General features: G+C 43.9%; 1 long non-coding RNA gene and 2 pseudogenes across 1 annotated transcript; all 3 read left to right on the plus strand.

The window, feature by feature from the left end:
• Nucleotides 1-482: 482 nt before the first annotated feature.
• LOC127215530 (suppressor of cytokine signaling 5-like) lies at nucleotides 483-2,702 on the plus strand (annotated as a pseudogene).
• A 9,902-nt stretch (nucleotides 2,703-12,604) lies between these two features.
• On the plus strand, nucleotides 12,605-13,571 carry LOC127215531 (aldose reductase-related protein 2-like; annotated as a pseudogene).
• A 931-nt stretch (nucleotides 13,572-14,502) lies between these two features.
• Nucleotides 14,503-18,092, plus strand: LOC127215535 (uncharacterized). The gene is made up of 3 exons (XR_007833970.1): nucleotides 14,503-14,679; nucleotides 17,812-17,887; nucleotides 17,979-18,092. It is a non-coding gene; the product is annotated as an uncharacterized LOC127215535 (long non-coding RNA).
• The last annotated feature ends 1,553 nt before the right edge of the window (nucleotides 18,093-19,645 follow it).

Below are 19,645 nucleotides of genomic sequence, written 5' to 3' on the forward strand. Positions count from 1 at the left end.
ATCATAATGAGGACAAATGTAATAACATAAAAATGTTAAAAGGCCTTGAGTTTTATCTGTAATTTTGCTGTGCATCACAAAATTCATCTTCTGACCAAGCATATCTTTACAATTCCTTTCTTGCTATTCATTGAAAGTTCCATCCCTGGAATGCATTCAATTTGACAAATCCTTTACCTAGTTCTAAATTGTAAACATTAACAACAAAATATTAATGGGTGGTCCTGCCTGTCCTGTATTTTTCATTCTGATGGGGTTGGGAGGGGGGGCGTCCTGGAATGGGTGGGTTTGTGTTAGCAGGGGATTTCTGGTCAAGCTGGAGTTGCCAGATTCATTCCTGAGGAAGCAAGGCTGCCCTAGCTTGGCAGTAGCCTAGGATGGAACTCAAAAACTGTAGGAATTGCTCAGTCGCTGGCTGTGCTGCCCTGGTAGTGCTGCCCTGGTGATCCTGCCTAGCTGTAGGTGCCCTGGATTAGGCCACCATGAGTGTTCTGGCCACTGAGTGTCCTTCATGGTCATCCAGCACTCAGACAGCATCTACTCCTTGCCCAGGTCCCAACACCTGGCACAGTACTCCTTGGGCAGCCACCTCTGCACCTTGGTGCAGGTGGCAGGGCACTTGACCAGGATGGACCAGGAAGAGGAAGACAAGCACTGCATTGAGCCTCTGTGCACCATACCATGCACAGTGGGATCTTGCACGCAGTAGGCTTTCACTTTTTAAATCAATTGATAAAGTGGAGGAAATGTGGAACAACTTGAAACCCAGGTGCCAGTCTCTGTTTAGCCATGAAGGAGGAAGCCACCCCTAAAATGTGGACATGAACTCTAGCAGGTGTCTCTTTGAGAAAAGCATCAGTCTGGGAGACTCCACTCCCCAGCAGCAGAGCAGTCCTTTATGAGGAATTGTTGCCTTACATCTGGGAATAAACCCTTCAAAGATCTTTTCAAGATGAAGCCAAAACTATGCTGTGGAGATCCTGCAGATTGTTGAAATAAGCGTTGAGAAAGGACAATGAGTCAAGTGCCACCAGGGAACAAAGCTTGCTCAAAGAGACTCCTACTCTCACTACACCCCATGGAGAGGGGAGGAGAAGTAGTCCTTTTCCACAAAAGACTCAGAGTTTATTGAATACTGAGAAAAATTTTGGTAGAATGCAAAGCAGCTTTCAGAGGATACAGGCACTGTGGAGTCCTGTGGTTAGGAGCACCTTACTGAGACAGAGGCTCCAGGACACTGGGTTTGGGTTTCCCCATGAGAACTTACACCAGGCAATCAAAGCCTTGCTTTTCCAATAAAAGAAAAATTCATCTTTCTGAATTAATGCTGAAGAAATGTCCTTTTCCTGCTGCCTCAGATTAGTACTAAAGTGACAATAGATTAAACAGTATACAGCTCCTGTGAGCCCTCATTCAACATTTTTTGCTAGATTCGATCCCTCACTGGTGTCTCCAGAAGATAGAGAAAGATAGGCTCTCAGAGAGAAGATGGTTGAGCATTGAAGAAGGGGTGGATCCCCCCTCCCAATGCAACAAATACACACATTTGCAGCTAATGCACAGATCAATCCATTGTACAAATTAGACCAAAGTGAGTCCCCTGGGATGATGGAGATAAGTGGTCATGGTTCTTCAGTACCACAAACGAATTGCAACTCAGAAGAGGACTCAACCACCCTGTCCCTGCAGTCATGGACACAGATGCAGCATTAGGTATCCTGGGATCTCCCCTTGCATGTTAGCAGACAGGGAACTTGGAAAGCTCATAAGCAGATCAGTTTCATTCTGTGCCTTGTGCCTGATTTGCTTCAGATCACAGGGAATCCATGATACTGCAGCGTGATGGTCCCATAGCAAGCAGAAGCCTACCTACAAAGTAAACATGAGGACATGGTTTTGCTCAGGGACTCTGCTCAGGCTGACTTCTTTCTGGGACCTTCCCTGCATGCCCAGTTTGAACAGTGGAACTACAACTTCAGCTTTGATGCCCCAACCCTTGTGAATTTCACTCCTCCATTGTCACTGGGCTTCGGGAACATTATAAAGACCCAGCTCTTGCATGTGTTTTGAAATATTTCTTACAATATCACTGAATAGGACTTTTCTTTTCAGACCGCAGTATATCTGCCCTGCAGTGGTCTGCAGGGGCACTATGTATGATGGTATTGGTGAGCTTTTTAAAAAGAGTGTCACTATAAACAGAAAGTTATGGTTTGCTGGTTAGAGTGAGAACAAGTCAAGACAAAGTAACCTCTGTTCCTTTTGTCTGCTCTCAGTAGAATCATTGGAAGCAGAGTTGGCTTCTAGGGTTTTTCACTCAGAATGTGAACTTAGTCATTAGCCTTTATCCAGTGTGATCTTCTATTACACAGACAAAGGTGCCTAGAAACAACACATTGTGTTCAGGTGTCCAGAGCTGTGAAAACACCACAAATTAGTGAGCTGGTTGGTTTTAAATGGCTCTGGTGACTGAGTGAGGCAATTCTGGGGCATTTGCTATGATGAATTCTATTTCATACTGAAAAACATGTTACTAATACTGGATGGGTAGTTGAACAGTGTGACTCATGTTTGAAATTAGTTTTTCTAAGAATTTTTTTATAACCTTCCAAAAGTAGTGATGTTTGTACTTAAGTATAAATCAAGCATTGAAAGTCCAAGACAAGTAAGAAAACAAAAGATTGTCTTCCTTTGGGAGAGAAAAAAAAAATGCAATTTTTCTGGCCACAGGTTCAGTCACCATGTGGTTTATGATCAGTGTCCTTTTGTTCTCTACTAAACCAAGGTCTCTAAGATAATTCTTCCAAGGTCAGAGTTACAGGTTAGTACTAGTCTTGTTTCTGGGATGTTGGCTGTGGCTTCAGACAGGTGTGCAGTTGGAGATTCGAATGGGATTTTTTTCTCAGTGGACACATGCAGTCCACATTTTCATCAGAATGGATCTTTTCCTGTGCTCTTGAGCTTGTGAACCTGGAGGGAAACAAGACTAGAAGATGCCCAGACACATCAGATGAGAGTAATTCTGCGAGTTGCTGATATCAAATTATGATAAACTATAATCATTTGGATGGCAGTATTTCTCTGTCAGCTCATAGCTGAATTACTTAAGTACAATTTATAGCATTTTAGTGCAGTTAACTCTTCACAGAAAACCCGAATTGTAGATATAAAAGGTACTGTACAACTGCGATGTCTGTAAATAACATCACTTGCCACCTTTTTGTCACTTAGTATAGGATGTAGTACAGCTTGAGTAATTGTCAGATTCTAGTGTTGCTTCTCAGTGTTGGACTGAGTTCTCAGACATTTGCACTACAGTAGCCAAGTCCAATCTCATTGTCTGTCTCTGTGCTCTGTGCCTGCTGGTGAGCACTGCTGGGTTCCACATCAGCTGCTTCAGGGGTTATTTTATATCCCTCTGTGTATCACCAGGGCTACTAGAAGGGGAAAAAAAAAAAGGCTGTATGCAACACTAACCCTTTTGACTGCCAATGTCTGTTTCAGCTTGCTGTGTCTTGTTCTGATTGGTTTTTCATGCTAATAAAGTGTATTTGGTGTTCTTGAAAATAAAATCATGAAAGTGTATTTGGATTTTCTTTTGGGCTGCCACCACTGCCCAAAATGACACAGAGACTTATTAATTATGAAAGGTTGGCCTTCACCTTAGACTTGTTCCCAATTTATTCTTATAACTTCAATTACCCTGTTTCTACTAATTTACTTTCTATCTTGTGGCCCTTTTCCTTCATGACTTGCTTTGTGGCTCAATGGCTTCTACCAGGCACTCAGATTCAGGTCCAGCTTCTCTTTCTTGCAGGAAGTCCCACCTATTCTCTCCTACATAGCTATTGGCCATTCAGCTCTTTATAAAAGCAATTGGAAGATGCCATTCACACGGTGTTGTCAAATATCCTGTGATGACAGTGTGCTCTAAATAATTCTCATCTTTTGTTTGACTTCAAAATAAACCTTATAGTGAGCCAGAAGGTCATGGTCATGATCACATACAGCTTAGATATACCTAAAGACAAAGGGTGTAGTCATGCATGCTTTTAAAACCACAGCTCTGGAGGCACTTTAAGTGGATATTAGCTATAAAGTAAAGGATAACCCTGCCACAATCCACATGCCTACAGAGGCAAGGTAACAACCAGTGCCCAAGGGGAAATACATGGATCTCCAAGAGAAAGAAATAGAAGAGGTCTCAAAGATGGATTGAGACAAGTGCTGATGGGAACATGAAGGATCAGGTGGGGCTTGGAGGGAGGGTAGGTGAATGGAGGGGAGTGTACTGAAAGAGATGATTGGAAAGTAGTGGCATTTCATAGTCGGTAGAAACATGGTACAAATGAAACTCCCAGGAATCTACAAGGATGACTCCAGCTTAGACAACTAGCAATGGTGAATGCATAGCCTGAACTGGCCATCTGTGACTGGGGGTACTTTCAGCGGATGGATTGTGACATCTGTCCAACCACACAAACTTTGACCCACAGTTTGCCCTGTCTATCCCTGCAGGGGATAAAGGCACAGAGATTATGGGAGTGGCAAACTAATAACTGGTCCAGCCTCAGGCTCATAGCAAAAGAGTGAGCCCACCCATGAAACTGCCTGGACTGCCAGGACGCAGAGGCTGGATAGCCCAAAGACCTAGGGCAGAACCAAACATGATTAGGAAGAGAAAAAGAAAAGAAAGTCAACATGAAGATTCCTAATGATAGTCTGATATACTCATAGATTGGTGACTACCCCAATTGTCATTAGAGAGCCTTCATCCAGTACCTGATAGAAACAGATGCAGAGACATTGAGCTGAACTCTCAGAATCCTGCTGAGGAGAGGGAGGAAAGATTGTGCCAGCCAGGGGAGGGGGGTGGGATGGGGAGTGAGATGTGTGTGTGTGTGTGTGTGTGTGTGTGTGTGTGTGTGTGTGTGTGAAGCACATCACAAAGGAACCCACAGAAATAACTAATCTGGACTCATATGAGCTCAGATTCTGGATCATCAGCCAGGGAGCCAGCATAAGACTAACCTAGGCCCTCCACATATGTGTGACAGCTATATAGTGGGATCTAAATGTGGCACTATTGGAGTGGGAACAGGGGCTGTCCCTCATGCTTTGGCTAGCTTTAGAGAACCTATTCCTCATAATGGTTGCCTTGCCCAGCATTAAAACAAGAGGAGGAGCTTAGTCTTTTTATTTTATTTAAATTTTTATTCTTATTTTACATATTGATCCCAGTTCCCTCTCCCTCCCTCTCTCTCACCCTCCCATGTCCCCCCACCCCTCCCATCCCATTCCCTCCCCCACTCCACGTGTAGGGTCATGCCTTACAGGAGGGGTCATCTAAATCTGTCAAGTCATTTGGAGTAGGGACTAGGCCCTCCCTCCTGCCTCTAGGCTAAGGGAGTATCCCTCCATGGGGAAGATGCTATCAAAGTCCTTTCATACACAAAGGATACATCCTGGTTCCACTGTCAGAGGTCCCTTAGACTGCCCAGGCCTTCTAACTAAGTCTCATGTTCAGGGTGTCTGAGTCGGTCCAATACTGGTTTCCCAGCTATCAGTCTGGGGGCCCATTGGCTCCTCCTTGTTCAGGTCAGCTGTCTCTGTGGGTTTCTGTTGCTTGGTGTTGTCCTCCCTCTCTGCATCTGGATTCCAGTTAGGCTCAGTGTTTAGTTGTGGGTGTCTGCTTCTGTTCCCATCAGCTATTAGATGAGGGCTCTATGATGGTGGATAAGTTAGTCATCTATCTCATTATCAGGGAAAGGCACTTATGGTAGCCTTTCTAGCGTTGCTCAAATTGTTAGTTGGGGTCAGTCTTGTAGATCTCTGGACATTTCTCTAGAGTCAGTTTTCTCTTTAGGTCCATAATGGCTCCCTCTTTTATGGTATCTCTCTCTCTCTCTCTCTCATCTATTCCTCCCCTGACTCACTCTTCCTAATCCCATGTGCTTTCCTCTCCTCCCCTTCTCTTTCTCCTAGCTTCCTCGAAGAGCTTAGTCTTTCCTCAACTTGATATGCATGCTTGGGATATGCATGGGAGGCCTGCCCTTTCTGAACAGAAAAAGGGAGGAATGGATTGTGGAGTGGGTCGGAGGTCGGTGGGGGGAGGGAAGGGAAACTGTATTGGGGAGTTAAAATATATGAATAAATTTAATTAATAAAAAATTAAAATAGCAACAAAAATTCACATGGCTCAGTTCAGTTCATTTTGAAGTACTGAGTAAGACTGGAGAAGTATTAACTCTAAAGTTTAAAATACTACAGTTGTCAGTAGAACTTCATGCAGGTAAAAGAGTCTCATGGGACCCTCCCTCAGCAACAATGAAATGCTAATTGCACCAATCTTACACAATTGCTTGTTCTCAGCATTTTTTGAACTGTTGTGAGTCCCTGCACTGCCCACTACCACCTGTAAGAAGCTTCCTTTACCAAGCTTGAGAGTAGTACAAATTGATAATTGCAATCATAAATATTTAGATTGATCACATGATCATTAACAAAACATCCATAGGCTCTGCCCTTGGACCTATAATTCCTAATTCGTTTTTGGCCTTGTTTACATTACCAGGCATGAATTCCCCTCTGTGGAGCAGATATCAAATGCAGTCATGTAACAGGTTCGTTATGCTCATAAGTGGTCATGCCTCTATTGGATCAGTACAGACATCTTGACTAGTAGGTTGGTAATACAGGATCCTGGGGCCAGGGGTGAATAAGACCATGGGCATCTTTTCTCTGCCAGTAGCCTGACAGGACCTTACAGTGCTACTAAACCTGGTCAGAAGGAAGAGTTCCTTGGTAAGTTCAAGATTTCTCCCTCTCTGTCTTGGAACCAAAGTGTTTAATGTCTTCAGCAACATCATGTACTTACGGTGGTAAGCAAGAGCACAGGTAATGACCTCTTTTGTTTGGGGTGACAATGGGGATTCTATGACCAGTAAGGCCTAGACAGATGACTGGTATGTGGCACCAGTCTGGCAGCAGCATTATTTACACATGCACGGTACCTCTGCTCAGTTTTTAAAATTATATTTACAATTAACTTGTAAGACAGTGGGATTTCATAAAGCTTCACACAATCCTTCCTTTTCATTAACCCACCCACTCTTTCTCCTTTCTTCTGGCCCTATCCACAGTTAAACATCTAGCACACATTATCCAGTGCCTGATTGTTTTATAGCACATGTGTTCTACTACTCTCACTTATTATAACTTTTACGTAGGTTACAAAATGGTAGGTCCTCATGTAGCTTCTTCATGGACATTTCATTTGAGTTGACCTTTCAGTAGTCTCTCTATTCCCCACCATTGCACTACGTATTTGAACCAAGCCGAGCTGCACAGAAGATGCTCCTACCAGCCATGAAGCAGGCAGCAGTCAAGCTGTCTGGGCCAGACTAGACAAGGCAAGTTACCTTGAATAGGTAATGAGTGTCTTGAAAGACACTTTCAAACTTCCTTGAGCTGTCCGAAGCTGTGCAGTGATTCCCAGATTTCCAGCCTCATTAGCCATCACCCTTGCAAGATGATGCAGCTATCACACTTGTAAATTATATCCCAATATAAGTCAATGTTCCTCTGGGCTCAGGGATGATGCAGTGGTTAAGAGCACTCTCTGTTTTTTCAGAAGACTCACTTTGAATTTCCAGTACCCTCACATGAACACTCAATCTGTAACCTCACTCCAGGGCATCCAATGACCTCTTCTGGCTAAAGTGGGCACAAGGAGCACACTTGCTGCACGGACAATTATGCAGACAAAACACCCAAAAAGAGAAAACAAACTGAATAATTTTTTCACCACGTTAGAAATTTTTGATTTCCAACTTTGGTTTGTCATTGGATCCTTATCTGCCATAAGTAAATATCTGTCATGGTTCCACAGGAATAGTGTCACACAACAGTGCTGTAATTGGATCATACAGTCATTTTCTTTCTGTTATTCAGTTTTGAAGAACATATAGACTGATTTCAAAAGTTGATTCTCAAGTTCCCACTCCCACTCCAGTGTCTGCGTCTGCCTCTTTTCCCCATACTTACGCCACTATTAATTATCATTTCTATTCCTGATGATTGACATTATCGCTAGGGCAGCACTGTCTGCATTTCCCTGATAGTTATATAGATTGGTGCATTGGTTTTACCTTGGGGTATTGTTATCCTTTATTCATTTGTTTTATTTTTGTCTTCCTTTTTTGACTTTATTAATTTTGAGGTTATTTATAGTTAGAACATTTCTCTTCTTGCTTTCATGACACAGAAATCTTCCAATATATGCTCCCTGCTATCTTTCAAAAACATGTGCCCTCTTTTTTATTAGCACCTAATACATTATATATGAGTATGTATCTGCACACATATCACAAAACTACTCAGTAGTTATAATGTTACTGGTATTTATGTTTCCAAGGCTGACTATTTGATATTCAAGAACCAATTGGTGTTCTCTTCCTGTGTGTATATACACACACAGAAGGATAGATATTCATTCCATTCATTCTGTTACTCTAAAGTACCCCAACTATACTGATTGTCGTTCCAGATATCTCTCTAGAACAACAGAAATATAAGGATGAATCGTGTGTGTGTGTGTGTGTGTGTGTGTGTGTGTGTGTGTGTGTGTGTGTGTGTCTAGAATAAGCTTTTAAGTTTACCAGCACCTACAGGTTCAGAAAGCCTGTCCAGTAACTCCCTCTTCTGGGAGCTTGGAAATTACTGAAAGCCAACGATGTGAACTACATTACAAATTTAAGGTGATAAGTGGATTTTATTATCCTGATTCATCACTTGTGCGTAGCAAATTATTTGGGAATTCTGTATATAAAACTTATGATGGTTTGTGAGAAAGTGGAAATGATGCCACTGGTTTGTTTCAATTAGCAACTCTGGATATGCATGAGTTCAGTGATAAAACTAACCAGTTTCTAGCACTTCAGAATACTATGAGGACAACTAAGAACTTAGTGATAAAATTGACCAGGTACAGATGTAAATAAACAGTCTAAATGTTTCTCAATGTGCCCTGGAAGAGAATCTGTCCAGCAGCCATAGAACTACAGTTGCAAAAAACCAAACTGAAGCCCTCATTACATAGTGAGCTAAATTACAACAACAACAACAAAAATCACATCTCAGCCTTAGACAGTATAGGCAGTTTAAGTAAGGGCATTAATTGGTAAAGAATGGGATCCTAATACTCAGGGTGGGCATGTGTGGGAGGACCCTATTTACAGCTGAGAACTTTGAATTCTCAGGTGCTCACTGGTTTATCATACCTGAAGAAGTAGTACCCTCAGCCCCCTTGAAATGTTGCCTTTTCCACATTTGATGACTAAACTATTCCTTCATTTTCTGCTAAACCATAAGTTTTTCTAATTTACTACATCTGGAATTAACTACAGTCCAGAAATGGAGGACACACCTGTGAGAGATTACTTTTCTATGGTTTGAAGTGTGTGAATCCACTATTAGTCCAGACCTTAGCAAAACAAACATCTTCAATCCATATCTTCAGGTGGGAGGACACAGTGTTTGGAAAGGATCATGAGGCTTAAGGATAAATCTGGGTCACTCCTGCTAGAAGCCTATATAATGGCATAGAAGAATGAAGCTTTTGCTCCCCTTCTGCTGTCTGTAGGCTTTTTAGTACATTCATTACTTCAGTGGCATTGGAGCCCACTTCTTTGGAATTCTGAGATATACTGAAATCCACCTGAGATATCCAGCATTGTGGACTGATAACTAGATTCTTGGAATTTCTGTTCACAGCTAGCCATTGTTGGATTAGCTGAACAGCAGCCTATAAATCATATAAATCCTCTGTTATGTGTGTGTGTTGGGAGATGTAATTCTATAAATATGTTTCTCTTATTGGTTAATGAACAAAGCACTGGCCAATAGAAAAGCAAGATAGGTGGGATTAGAAGACAAGGAGAATTCAGGGAGAGGTATGGAGATTCAACATGTAGGACTTGAGAGAACAGAGGTCCGCATTCCCTCTCCAGTAAGATAGGCCATATATAAACACTTAGATTAATAGAAATATGTTAATATTTAAGACATAGCTAGCCAATAAGTAAAGCTAGTAACAGACCAACAGCTTTGTATCTAATACAACATTTCTATGTGTTGTTAGGGGCTGGCGCAGCTGTAGGACCAGGCTGGTGGGAAAACTACTCAGTGTGTGTGTGTGTGTGTGTGTGTGTGTGTGTGTGTGTAAATATATACTTATATGTCATAAATATGTATATGTATTTGGAGATAGAGATTCATTCTATCAGTTCTGTTACTCTAGAGAACCCTGACTAGACACAAGGAGACACAATGTCTAGGCAAACTCCCTGATCCTCTGGCTCTTACAACCTTTATATCTCTTTCCAAAATTTTCCTTTGACTTATATTCAGTTTGAATCCATTGAGCCTGGCATCCCAAACTCTGCATTTTGATTAATTGTGGTTCATATGCAGTGGTCTCAATCTGTTGCAAAGCATTTTCTTGATGACAGGTAAAAACTACATTTATCTATGGGTACAAGGGAATGGTTTATTCTATATTTTTAGGGATTACACTGGTTTACTAAAGCGGTGGTTGTTGGTTCTCCTCCAAGATTCATGACTTATTTTGTAACCCATCTTTGTGGGGCTTCAGTTGGATCCAGCCAACTTTCCCAGTTCATAAATGAAAGGGGAAGTATAGACTGAAAAATAGCATATAAAGACACCAAGAAAAAAAAAACAGAGACACAGGATAGAGTCAAGGGGGCAATCCAGTGAATATTGGACACCTCAAGTTTATTTAGCATTCTTAAGTACCCCAACCAAAAGGGGAACATGGCAAAAGACTTCTTTATCATGTATAAGGAATAAACAGATTTTCTCCAAACATTTGGTAACCACACCTTAGACTCAATTTCCCATTATCTGGCCTTGAAGGTCAAGAGTAAACACACCTCAGACCAAATCTGTTGTTATTTAGATAAGGTATCTACCAATATCAAATATCCTACAATACCATGCCTTAGACCTTTAGGTATTATTACTTTAACATTAGAAGCCTAAGGACAGGTTTGAACTCTCTGACCTTGACTCAAGATGAAGTGGAGCCATTATTAGGGACACAAACTTCACCAGCACTGAGTAGTTAGCCAGGTTTCCAGTACCAGTCATGGTTTTTCTTTTGTTAAGAATTTCTAAAGTCCAATTAGAGAGCTGTTGGTTATCACCAAGGTATGTCTTCTACTAGTGCACTCAGGGTTATTGGGCCATGATGATCATTGGTGAGGTTCATATAAATCATAGCTGGATAAGGCTGTTCAATGGCTTCTACATTTGGAAGCCCAAATGGTACTTCTGTTACCATGAAAGGTACTTTTCCAGGAGAAGTCATCTTTGTTTTTAGACAAGAACTCTCTGTGTATTTCCCAGTTGTCCTATATTTACTACTTGGACCAGGCTGGCTGTGATCTCACAGTTTCCCTTGCCCGTGCCCCATGAGTGCTGGGATTAAAAGCTTGCATAACCTTGCAAACTATGAATAACTTTTTATTATCATTTCACAACAGCCTGGTTGATAGACTTGAGTAAACAAGTGGATCTTATTTCTACTGATATTAAAGACTTCTATTTCACTGAATTTGAGACTCAAATTGAAACAGATGTAATTTGAGATCCACATAACATGAAATTTCAACACCATGAAATAAAATGTAAACAGAAGCAGCAATGAGTAATAAAATCCCCCCAACAACTCCATGACCAGATTGACAGCATTCTATTAGAACTTCAAAGAAAAACAGCTACATAAATACTTGAAAGAAAAAGGAAGACTTCCTGACCCTTGGTATTACCTGATATTAAGCTGATACAACCAAAAGAAATGACAGACAGCTGTTCTCGTTTTAAAAATGTCTATTATATGTTCTCTCTCTCTCCCCCCTCTCTCTCTCGTGTGTGTGTGTGTGTGTGTGTGTGTGTGTGTGTGTGTGTTTGCCTCAAATGCTTTCTCACTTCCTACATCTCAATTATCCTGGTCCACATTTCCAACTAATCTTTGTTGTATTCATCTTCATTCATTTTGCTTGGGACTCATTGAGATTAACCAGGGCCATCTGTAAGACTGTGGGTTTGGAACTATGTGTTGGAGCCTGCTGGGTTCAGTAGAGGACTGCAGCTAATGGCAACGATTCTTCTCTCACAATCCACCCAGAGCCAGCTTTTGAGAGGTAAAGGATGGGGCCCTGTGAGCCTTTCCCTTTCCTAGACTGACTGTAGTCTAGTGTGAGATCAATGCAGGTAAGTACAGTTGCTGTTGATTACTGATTACAACAGCTGTATGGAATCTAGAAAATGGCATATCTTAACCCTTCCCTTTTTCCCTTATTATTCCTTTTCCTCCAATGTTCACAGAGCCATATATGGGAAGGTGTAACTGACATTTTCAGGGCTGGAACATCATGCCTTACTTATTTTCTGCATCTGAAACAGGCAAGAGTGTCTTCATTCACCTTTGCACTAAAAAATTCCAAATTGATAAAGCCTCCACCAGCCCCCCTTAACCAGCACACGGACATCTGCTCTCAGGAAGTTTTCAACAGCAACCATGTCCACCTTTGTGGAGCTCAATACCAGAGTCAAGATGTTCATTGTGGGCCTGCACACCTGGCAGACTTCCTCAGTCCAAGTCAAGGAAGCTGTGAAGGTGGCCATTGATGCTGGATATCGCCATATTGACTGCACATATGTGTATTACAATGAGCATGAAGTAGAAGATCAAAGAGAAGTCTGTGAAGCAAGATTACCTCTTCATTGCCAGCAAGTTGTGACCCACCTGCTTTTAGAGAAAACTGCTAGAGGCGGCCTTCCAGAAGACCCTCACGGACCTGAAACTGGACTATCTGGACCTCTATCTTATTCACTGTCCACAAGGACTTCAGCCCAGAAAGGAGTTATTCACCAAGATGATCAAGGCAACGTCCTCACCAGCAAAATAACGTTCTTGGATGCCTGAGAGGTCATAGTGAAAGCCATGCGCATCTCCAACTTCAACCACTTCCAGATTGAAAGGATCCTGAACAAGCATGGATTGAAACATAAGCCTACCAGGTCAAGTGTCACCCATACCTCACTCAGGAAAAATTGATCCAGTACTGTCACTTGGAGGGTATCACTGTAACAGCCTACAGCCCTTTAAGCCCCACCCCACCCCCAGATAGGACTTGGGCCAAGCCAGAAGACCCTTCACTCCTAGAGGACCCCAAGATCAAAGAGTTAGCTGCAAAGCACAAGAATACCTCAGCCCAGGTTCTGATTAGGTTCCACATCCAGAGGAATGTGGTGGTGATCCCCAAGTCTGTGACACCAACACGTATACGTGAGAAGTCTTTGACTTCCAGTTGAGTGACCAGGAGATGGCCACTATACCCAGCTTCAACAGAAACTGGAGGGCCTGCCTCTTGTCTGAGACAGTAAACATGGAAGAATATCCCTCCGATGCGGAAGCTAAATCACCTGATGAGGCTTCCCTCTTTGCTGACACACACCTCACTCATTCCTGGAGTGCCATTTGAGCAAGGCCTGCCTGACACCATGCTCTAGGCAACGCTGTACTTAAACCCTCATGCTGATCCAGGGCAGACTGTGTTCAAGGAAATATGACTCTGAGAAGTGAATGGCGAATGGGCATTTCTTTCACTGACTTTATTTGACCGAATGTTTGTCAAAAATCAGGAACTCTAGTAACACTGGAGGACATAAGGATAGAACAATAAAAATCACATTAACAAACATAAAAAAATTCTAAATTGTATCTAAAAAGCACCTTTAACATGAGTCACAAAAGAACTTGTTTCTGAATTACCAAAATGCCCAAGACCTCCATCTACTGATGAGATCAATACAATGCAGGATGAACTCAACCTTGGGTAATAGCCTGACCTCTGACTTCTTGAAACATCTATTTATTTTCAAAATCCAAGTTCCTAAAATGTCTCTCCCCAGGTCACAACTGCGGTACTTGGATTTGGCTTGTCATGTTTGTATTGGCGATAGGACTCTGGCATCTGAATTTAGCATATTTTTTTTGGTGTAAGTTGTAGTCCAGGAGGCTGGTAGTCAAGTCGAAGTTAGGCTGTTTGTCATTTACCTGAAGGCTTCAGAGCTCACTGTGGGGTCAAATACCGGGTGCAGCGTCCTCCTGGATGCAGTTCTAGTCTAGGCTGGCAGCAAAGCCTGTGGGAAGTCTGTGCAGAGTGGGTCCAGGGCAGCCTGACAGCTGGAGCTGGCTGAGAAGGTGGGAGGGACGCTTAAGTGGAGAGGAAACACTCACTAGGAAACAGTGGTTGAGAAGACATGGTCCATTGGCTGGGCATAGGGGGAAGAGTGGAGAGTGGGAGGGGTTGGGGGAGTGTGCTAAACGGAAGTCTGGGACATAATATGAGAGTAAGGAAGTTGGAGAAAAGCCAAGATCGTCAGTACCAAGTCCCCATTCTCTGTCGCTGCTCCGGGTCCTGCACGGTGTGGAATCCTCTGCTGCAGATCTGGGTGCGGAGGACATGGCGGGTACCGCGGGGACCTGAAAACTCCGGAGCCGCAGTCTCCACGCGGGGCGGCCTGGGAAAGTGACAGTCAGCAGCGCAGTGTCGGGAACCGCAGCCCGGTGGCCCAGGAACCTCCCAGGTGAGAGGAGCTGCAGGGCTGGGACCAGGAGGGAGGGGATCAGGGGTGCGAGCAGTTTCTCTGCTGTTCATAAGGAAGTCGACTCTGAAATTCTGCTGTGGGTGTCTTTCCCTTGGTGTATGTGGAATAAGCCTGTTTTGCTTTTTCTCCCTTTTTGTTTGAAAGTTGTTTTTTTTTCCCCCCCCCCAATTTTACATACCAACTGTAGTTCTCCATTTCTCTCCTACTGTTCCTCCCCTGCCCCCTAACCATTCTTCAGAGAGGATAAGTCCTCCTATGGGAGGGTAACAAAGTCTGGCACATCAACTTAAGGACCAACTCTCTCTCAGATGTATTAAGGCTGATCAAGGTATCCCTCCACAGGGGAATGGGTTCCAGAAGCCCAAACTACACAACTGTTACCCACATTCAGAGGGCCTAGTTTGGTCCTATGCAGGTTTCCCAAGCTGTCATTCGAGAGTCAGCGAGCTCCCACTAGCTGTAATGAGCTGTCTCTTCGGGTTTACAACATCATTATCTTGACCCCTTTGCTAGTATAATCCCTCCTATCTCTCTTTGGACTCTGGGAGAACAGTCCAGTACTTAGCTGTGGATCTCTGCATCTGCTTCCCTCAGCTACTGGATGAATGTTCAACGATGATGACATTGGGGTAGGCATCAATCTGATTACAGGGGGAAGGCCACTTCAGGCACCCTCTGCACATTTACTTCCCACTTTCTCTTCTATCCGGTTTTGTGTAACTGTATTTATGTTGAGGACGAGCCTGCATGGGGACGTTCTGATTTCCAGTGTCCAGGCTGATGGCAGATGGGGCATGTCCTTATTTGTGGCTGAGGGTCCAGGCAATAGCTTGTGAGACTGTCCAATGCAGGCTCCTGGCAGAGTTGACTTGCCTTGAGCTCCAGTGGGATGGATCCTCATGGTGGGCGACTTCCCTTGTACACCTTGTGACCTCAGGGCAGCTGCTAAGGCTTAGACTCAGAGCACGGCCTTGTCTTTCAGGAGGATTCGGCTGCCTCCTTTTGGGCATTGAAAACCAGTTCCCATATGGGAGTTTGGGGACCCCTCCTCAGCTTTTTAAAATTGCTTTCTAGTATCTGCTGCCGACTTAAGAAATGAGATGGGTGGCCAGGACTGTGACTCCCACTGGGGAGGCTAGGTCAAATATAGGACAATGTGTTGAGGGGGACAAGGAGATGGCGTTGAATGATAGGGAGGGGCCGTCAGGGGAAGGGAAAAAGAGGAAGGTGGGTAAGGAGGGGGAAGTTGTTTCTCTATCTTTGTCCTGAAGGGGAAGAAGTGGACGGAGGAGGAATGAAAGGAATGTGGGCCACTGAATGAAATGTGTGGCCCTGAAGGGTAGAAGAGGGTTGGGCAGGCAGGGTTGGGAGGTGAGGGAGGGACCAGTGTCTCAGGCAGCAAGGTCAGGGTGGAATTTTCAGGGTCCCAGTTCACAGATAGGCAGGAATGCGGAGGTGCTGTGACTCTAGCTAACATGACCAGTACTGTGAGACACTGGCTACAAAAGGAAGGGCGGGAGTATCCAGAAACCGTGGACACATGGGGTTCTGATCACTGGTCCCCATGCTGGCAAAAACTTTCAAGGGCCTGGGGGATGGAAAGTTCAAAAATCCCCCTGGTGGCCATTGTGTCCCATTGTCAAGGCCTTAGTTGCACAGAGAAATCAGGTGTTCAGGACATATGGTGTCAGACCACAATTTAAATAGATTTTGTAAAAGGCAGCCCAAGGGTGTTTGGGGATCTGGCTTTGAATGGCAGGTGCCCTTTTCACAAGTCTATGCCAGAACCCAAAGCCTAACACAATGTTGTCCACTGTGGTAGGCTTTGGGTCAAAAACAGACAGGGTGTAGGAGATCCCTTGAACAGAGAATCTTCTGAAGAAGAAGAAGGGTTCCCACTGGACAAGGCAGGCCCTTGTTCCAGTAACAGGTCGGGGCCTGGTATGGCTGTGTCTTGCCGGACACCTGAAAATTGTGGAGGCCCTGGGGTCTCTAAGGCAGTGACTTGAAAAGGACAACTTAACCCAGTCTAAAGCAGATCTAGCCCGGCAGAGAGCAGGTATGGGGGAGAAGGATGTTTTCCCACCACAGGGCCCTGGACCAATGGGGGCATAACAGCCCCCTCGGTGGGACCTCCAGACGAAAATTTTCTACATCCCTACAACCCGATTAGCCTCTCCGCCAATGCAGTAATCCGTATCTGACCAAATCAAACTGGATACATGTGTTTTCTGGGGAGGCAGTTTAAATATCCTGTAGGAGTGGGCTTGAGTACCTCTGGGGAGGCGGGGGGAAATCATCATTTGTCGGGCTTTCTGAGATGCAGCAGGGTTTGGAGGAAGATAGGTAAAGGAGGAAATTGGGTGGAACTTCCACCATAACACCTAGTAGGGCAGCATCTCAAGAAGGGATTTCAGGGGAAGCTGACAACCCACAGGGGAGAGAGCTGGCTGTCTGAAAAACACACATGGATTGTGTGCAAGAAACAGCAAGTGTGATTGGAGCTGCCTGAAGGCATACCTAGCTGGTCTAGGGCTGGTAAGCCCTGTGGTGATTGGAGCCCATGAGCTTTTGGAGTCTGTGTGGCAGCTGGAGACTATTGTAGGAAGCCATAACAGGAAAAAATACAAACTTGGTCCTGAGGCTTGGGGAAAAGGAAAAGAAAATCTAACCTGCTTGGCTGTGACTGCAGTGGGAGCCCTCTCATGTACCAGAGGCTGCAATGCCACAGGCAAGTGGCCTTTTCAAGATCCCTGCGGTAACGTTGGTTGCCAAATTGTTGCATGAGTTCTAATTGGTCTTAATAACGAGAACACTTCAGGACAAATGCTGAAAAGGTCAGAGAGGAAGGAACAAGCCACAGACAGCTCTTACCTTGCTAACTCGGCCCCACAAAAAGCTGACCTCCTGTCTCTCCCTGCCGTATAGTCCTCTCTCTGCCCAGCGGTAACACTTGCTCTCTGTCTGTACAGAGACATCTAGACCTCTATGGTGAACTAGTGGCTAACTCTGCCCTCTCATCTTCAGACAAGCTTTACTTGTTAGCGTACAGAGAAGATATCTGTGTCAGAAATCTAGATGCTTTCTGAAGTATCCTTTTCTCATATGCAGACTTCACTGATGCACCTGACCTACTCACCTTTGGAGCAGAACAAACAGGCCTGAGGAGACAGGAGACAGTGGCTAAGTAAGGATCCAGGCTTGGTGGAGGGATTGGTGAAGGTATGCAAAGGGGGTCATGTAAATGAAATCAGTTTTGACACATTCTGTTTCACTAGAAATAATTCTGGAGACACCCACTGAGAAATCGTCAGGATTTTCCTAATGTGGGCATGAGAAGACTTTCTTCAGAACAACTGATAATGGAGTCAATAAAATTTTATTTGACTATGCATGTGAGTGATGCTGTCCTCATTCATTAACATCACAGACCATGTTTTCATACCATTGTTGAATCATTTTCATTTTTTAGATTTTTATGTACTATAAAAATGGTAAAAATTAATACCTCTAGGTTTATTTATTGTTTTCAGAATTTTTTGAGCTTTGGTATTATAGCTTTCTCTACCTTTTAATGTTTTTGTTTCCAATCCTGAAAATGATGCCAACATAGTTTTGATAAGAATCAGGAAGTATATTTACAGCATGTTAAATTCTATCCATCCTCCCTCTTATTGTCTCCTATTGTCTGTTGGAAATTAAGATAAATAGAGTGCAGTAAGGACTTCTGCTGATTTAGTAAAGTACTGGTTGTAGACTCTCTAAGATCCATGCCTTTGCTAGCCTTGGGGAAAGAGGGAGAGGCTTCCAGTACCAGGCATGTTCTCACTCTTGTTGAGAGTGTCTTAATCCAATTACTAGCTGTTGGTTACCACCAAGGTATATGTGCCACCCTTGTATGCCCAGGGCTGCATGCAGTGTTGTGGTCCATAGTTGTCATAGCTGGGTAAGACTATTGTCTGGCTCTGCCTTTTGGAAGCTTGCATGTTGCCTTCTCGTACCATGGGAGCTAGTCCCCAGGGAGGAGGCTTTAAGGTCAGTTCTGTCTCCAGTTCTCTAGTATTTGTGTCTGAAGTTTGTGACTTCTTCAGCACTAGGGAATCATCTTCTGTCTCTGGGAGGCAACCATGGGCAACAACAATACCAAGTAATGTTTGGAAGTCTCTCGGACAACTGTGACCAACAACTTCTAAGTAAGCAGGCTTCTTACTGCTGGTGTTGGTCATTTTGTTAGAAAATCTATAGCTCTTGTGAGGATCTGTAGCACGACTTCTATTTGGTCTTCAATATAAAAATCCAGAATCAGATATTAGCAGTGTTATGGTGGAGGTTCCACCCAAGCCCCCCATCTCCCTGCAAACCTTGCTGCATCTCAAAAGGCTCTGCCAAATGATGGCCTCCTCCCCCAGACATACCCAAGACTATTCCCACAGGGCATTTAAACTGCTCTGCAGAGAACAGACTTGTGTTTTTTCCACTCTCCCTTTCCCCATATCCTCTTTGGGTGGGGGGAGCTGTAAGGCCATCCGGCAGTGTTGTATCCAGTAAACGTGGGCCTTTTCTAATTCGTTTTGATTTGGTCTGCTTTGGATTGCTGCATCAGTGGAGAGGCTTATTGGAGTCTAGAGACTTTTCACCTGGATGTCTCACACAGGGGTCTGCTTTCCCACCACTGGTCCAGGGACACATGGTGGGAAAACACCCTTCTCCGACACACCTGCTCTGCACTAGGCTAAAATGAGCTTTGGACTAAGTTGTCCTTTCTAAGTCATTGCCTTAGAGGCTCAGGGCCTTCGAGGAGTTTTCGGGGGGTACTGTGAAAGACAAGGGCCCAAAACTGTTAGCGGGACAATTACCTTAGCAAGCAGGTGAGTGTTGAAAGATCAGAGAAGCAGGGCAGCCAGCCACTAGAGTTCTTACCTCTACAAATGCTCAGACCAAAAGG

The sequence above is a fragment of the Phodopus roborovskii genome, unplaced genomic scaffold, assembly GCF_943737965.1.
Source record: "Phodopus roborovskii unplaced genomic scaffold, PHOROB, whole genome shotgun sequence".
Taxonomy (NCBI): Eukaryota; Metazoa; Chordata; class Mammalia; order Rodentia; family Cricetidae; genus Phodopus; species Phodopus roborovskii.